At 39.0% G+C, this 5,440-nt stretch overlaps 1 pseudogene; it reads right to left on the bottom strand.

Annotated features, from left to right (window-relative positions):
- Positions 1 to 2,031: 2,031 nt before the first annotated feature.
- Positions 2,032 to 4,871, bottom strand: LOC149149306 (L-type lectin-domain containing receptor kinase S.4 pseudogene; annotated as a pseudogene).
- Between the last annotated feature and the right edge of the window lie 569 nt (positions 4,872 to 5,440).

The following is a 5,440-nucleotide window of genomic DNA, read 5'->3' as shown; positions in this document are numbered from 1 at the left end:
TAATTTAAAATAGTTTATTTTTTTGATATTTTTTAAGTCTTGGTAATGTGAGATATATTATGAGATAAGTGCTTTGATGGCTCTGAACATTTACTAGTGTTTCAATTTATATGGCTATAATAGTATGTAATTAGTTTAAATTCATCTTAAACCAGGATTTATCCAACATATAAAAGAATCAAACTTTTTAATGTGTAAATTTATTTAAGTATGGGGGATTTTCGCAGTGCATTATATTATATCATTTTTGGGATTCAAAAGCGTTAAGTAAGTCATTCAAAGTAACCATTTCCATAGTCGTAAAGTGACAAATTTCTCAATTTTTTTTTGAATAGTTCACTTAGCACTCATTGCATCGGGTGATGCTCACAGGGGTGAAGAAGTGGGATTGAAACTAGTGAAATGTGGAGAACGAATCACATAGCATCAATCATCACTTCCAGGGCTTGCAAAAAAAATCAGGACTTGAGGACATCCCCATCCCAGAACTCCTTTGGCTCAAGCGCGCTTAACTGTGGAGTTTTTCCCCACAATCAAGCCCACTTAGCTTGCTACCCCATTTGCAAAACCTTAGCAAGTATTGTGCCTCATGAACCATTCAGGTAGAGATCCCTTGACTCTTTTTGAATTTAAGTATGGGGATCTCTACCTGAATGGTTCATGAGGCACAACCCTAGACTCAAGGTTTTGCAAATGTGGCAGCTTTATTATTGGGCTTAATTGTAGTAAAAATAATAATTGAAAAGGAGTTCTGGGATGGGTGACCTCCTGGGAAGTCCTGGTTACCGGGTGCAAGCCCCGGAAGTGATGATTGATGCTATGTGATTCGTTCTCCACATTTCACTAGTTTCAATCCCACTTCTTCACCCCTGTGAGCATCACCCGATGCAATGAGTGCTAAGTGAACTATTCAAAAAAAAAATCATGAGAAATTAGTCACTTTACGACTATCTCTCATGGAAATGGTCATACTTTGAATGACTTACTTAACGCAGTTGAATCCCAAAAATGATATCTAATGTAAATTTATTATTTTTGTAAGCCCCGTAGTAGTGGTCCAACAACTACATGTGAGGTTAAATCCCCACAAAGTCCTTCAATCCATTCCTAAGAGCAACTATGTAAGCCTGTAAATATTATGGCTTTGAAAAAATAATATCAATTTTTTCAATATCAAGTATTAATTCTTTCGTATTAAAAAAAATTACACGTCAATAAATTTGATCTTTCAGATTTTCGATATATCCAAGTTTAAGATGAATCTTGATTAACTTTATTTTCTATATTTTATCTCTCACACCTATGTAAATAGTTATTTACTTTTTATTCAATTTAACTTTATATTATTTTAGATAGAGCCAACTTGTACTTTCTTTCAATCATAGGTTCATTATAGTTTATTTCGTTTATTCATTACTTCATGGCCATTTTACTAGGTGTAAAGTACCTCACCAATCTCCATAGATAATCAACCTCTATAACCATTCAATCTTTGAAATTAATTAGTGTACTTGAAGTTATGGTTTCAGTAGCAAGATTATGAGATCATAATTTAATGAATTAATATGATGTAATATGCCGTTGCCCTAACTTCAGACAATCAACTTGTACAGCTGCTATACCATTTAATAACATCTTTGAGAATAAATTACACAAATGATATTATGTTTAAAACAGCAGGACTACTGGATTATAACTTGCTTGGTGAATATGATCCAATATGCCATCGCCCTCCATTTTGTTACATAAACTTCAGAGAATCAACCTCTATAACTATTTATGCCCATAATGCCTAAACTTTGAGAGTAATTTACTCATATGATGCTATGCTCTAAGTAGCAGGTCTGTCGGATCATACCTTACACCAAATGAGTAAAATAAATAATTCTACATGAGTTGAATGTAGGCTGGTAGCTTATCAAAACCTTTGAAGATTTTGACACAGAACTTAAGAGGCTGATGTTGTGAAAAGCAATCTCAGAATCAAGCCATTTTCTCTGATAACAAAGTGGGTCAAATGAAGAAAAATCATAAACAAATGTTACATAATATTTGTTGTGTCAAACAATTTGAAGACATACAGTTAAGCTGCACATAGTTTGGTTACACCTGGTAGTTACAGATTGCAGATCTGTTAGCTTCTTCTTTTTTTTCTTTTGTATATCAAAAGGAAACGTCCATGCTCTGTATCTCTGGAGGTCTACCACCTAGTTTGTGTAAGAAGGCAGAAACTCATCATTAGATAATCCAATAAAGAAGAAAACATCAGATCATGCACCAGCAGACCAAAATAAGAATTTTGGTAACTGATTCAAAGGCTTGTGCTTGCTAGAGACCTTTCAATCTCTTCCTACTAGCAAAGCAACTGGGGATGTCCCATCAGATGTGATGGTTCGCTTCCCATATGAGCTTGTGGTAGCATGGGAGGTAGTAATGAAATCATCAAACCGCTTACTCATCAAAGGTGTGTCTGCTGCCCAAGGGGGGTCAGAATTCACCACAGGAGGTGGTTTATCGCCAGCAAGCATTTGCACTACCTGTCTCATACTAGGTCTAGCTTCAGGGTGAGGATGAGAACACAGCAAACCCAGTTCAAGAACAAGCCCAACTTCTTCAACAGGGTACTCGTTAAGAAGTCTAGGATCAGCTGCCTGCAAAAGTTTCCCATTGGAATGCAATTCCCAAACCCAGTCCACCAAGACTAATTCTTCAGGAGACCTCTTCGTATCAACCGGCCTTCTTCCACAAGCTACTTCAAGCAATAAAGCCCCAAATGCAAACACATCAGTACTTGTGGTGGCCTTACCAGTATGGGAAAGCTCTGGAGGAATGTAGCCAATGGTTCCAACTACATGGGTGGTGTGGGGATTTGAACCATGCTCGTATAAACGAGCAAGCCCAAAGTCTCCCAATCTACCGTTCAAATCTTCATCTAATAAGACATTGCTTGCTTTGATATCTCTATGGATGACTCTCTGCTCCCATTCTTCATGAAGATAAAGCAAAGCCGAGGCAACCCCTTTCAAAATTCTATACCTCTGCGCCCAATTCAACAAATTCTTTGTACTCTCAAACAAGTGCTTGTCAAGGCTACCATTCGGCATATAATCATATACAAGCAGAAGCTCATCTTTATACCTACACCAGCCTTGAAGCTGAACTAAGTTCCTGTGCCGAAGCCGGCCAATGCTCGCAATCTCTGCAACAAATTCCCTCACCCCTTGCTTGGATTCATGCGAAACCCTCTTCACCGCAACTTCCAGTCCAGTGCTGGGAATAACACCTTTATAAACTCTTCCAAAACCCCCAAATCCCAACAGCTCTTTCTCCCTGAATCCCTTTGTGGCCTCTTTCAGTTCACTGTATGGGTATCTATGAGGCCCACATTCAAGCTCCCATTCTTCAATCACCTCAGTCTGTCGAATCCTCCTAATAAGGTGAACTGCTGTCAGAATTGCAATAACCGTGATACTTACAGCAGCTATGGATACCCCAACCGTGAACCTTCTAGTCTTCACCATAGAATTTGCAGATGTAATCTGAGGAAGCTTTGAGAGTACAAGGTCCTGTGCAGGCCCATTCATCCTGAAACTCCATCCCAGAACGCGATGAGCACTAGAAAGCAGCCCTGTAGCTGCTGAAAACCCCGCATACATCTTATCAAGAAGGACATCAGAGAGATTAACATGAAAAGATATAAGTGGCCGATCAGGCTTCGGCATCCCTCCTGGTACAATACTTACATTAAGCAGACTCTCTGCACCATCAAAGTCTATCCAACACTGAATGCTCCTCTGAGATTTAAGATCAAATACCTGAACTGTCCCATTACTGGTCATGTAACCTGCTGGTGCAGACATATTCGAAATCAGACTGTTGATATCGATACCCACATGGTTATCATTAATATCCTGAAACTCAAAATCTCTATCGGTATCAAACTCCACCGCGAATACATGATTAGAAGCGTTCCCATTGTTGGTAGCATTGAACAGGCCGAGGTACTGCCTGGGCGAAGCTCCCTGCAATCCCTTAAAAGGGGCCAGAACAAAGGCCATACCGTGGCCTCCGAGAGTAGGGTACTGTGGCACAATGGACAAAACGAAGGTAGTACTGAAAGAAAAAGTGGAATTATTTGAAAGATTCTTGAACAGGAACGGAAACGGATAAAAGGCATGGCCTAACATACTCTGCGTGGCATTCGTGAGCTCTAAAACTCCGGCAGGATTGATATTCGCCATTCCATCCAAGGTCAGGTTGCTGTTTCCGAATCCATCGAAAATAAATTGATTCAATTGGGCGAAAGCCAAGACAGAATTCAAACAAAGAAAGCAAACCCATGAAAACATCCGGGCCATTCGATTGAACGCCTTTGCTAGACGAGACTTGGAAAGGCGCAGGTCGCTGGATCGAAACGCCGCATGGCCTGACCGAGTTAAATAATCGGCGGAGGGCAAAATATTAGTACTGGTATTTATTTTATCTGGCAGGCCCTGGTATGACAGTTTTGACGCACATGGAGGGGTTGACCTGGGATTTGGAAGACGAGCCGAGTGTTTGTGGTGACAAAAACTGCCAGCTTTGACAGGCACTGCCGCGACTGTGGAGTCGAGCTTTTGTTGTTTGTTTCTTCATTAACGGAGGAAAGCCTGCAGAGGGGAGGAAAGCCTGCAGAGGGTTACGCTGATCTAGTCTGGCATGGACTCACAGGCCAACTGTTAGAAAAAAGAGGAAGATTGTAGATAAACCAACATCCATTTTGCTTGGAAGAGTGCCTGAGCATCAATCAATTTGTGATCTGTGCTTCCATTAAATAAATTTGTCTGTTAGCCTGACAAGAAAACCGTTCCACGGATTTATATCGTAGCATAAATTTAAATTTAAGTGACTGCAATTTTGAAGCATAGTTAGATTTTTAATATTTTACATAGATCTGAACATTTAAAAAATTTTAAAAAGTTTGTTTTCGCACGGCAGTTTAATTGGCTATAGTATCGTAAATGAAGTATTATGTAGGGCAATAGTCGTGTAAATGATAGTTGTGTAAAAGGGCATATTTACATATCTTAGGTTTAATGTTTAAATTTTCTAATTTAGTTTATATTTAGAGTTTTTAGGGTTAGTAGGTGGAATGGATTTGTTCACATAAATACAAATGTCTAGTTTAACTATATGTTTTTTCCTGAAAATTATGGAAATTTTGACAATATTTTAATAAAATTTAGCAAAGATTTTTGTAAATCCAGGTTACATTTTTCAAACTTCAAGGTTTTGGGTGTCCCAGAGGTTTTTTATGGTGGTGAATCAATTTCCACCATAAAAAAAAATGATTGACACTGAGAGTGCAAGTTTTTTGAAATTTTTTTCCCTAGATTCCCGCCACTTTTGGTCCTCCAGGCAATTCCTCCGCTTCGGTAGACACTTCCTAGGACGTCGTAGT

The sequence above is a fragment of the Pinus tabuliformis genome, chromosome 9 (genome assembly GCF_031772625.1).
Source record: "Pinus tabuliformis cultivar Carrire ecotype Pingquan chromosome 9, CPIR1, whole genome shotgun sequence".
NCBI lineage: Eukaryota > Viridiplantae > Streptophyta > Pinopsida > Pinales > Pinaceae > Pinus > Pinus tabuliformis.
This window is presented reverse-complemented; position numbering and strand designations above follow the sequence as displayed.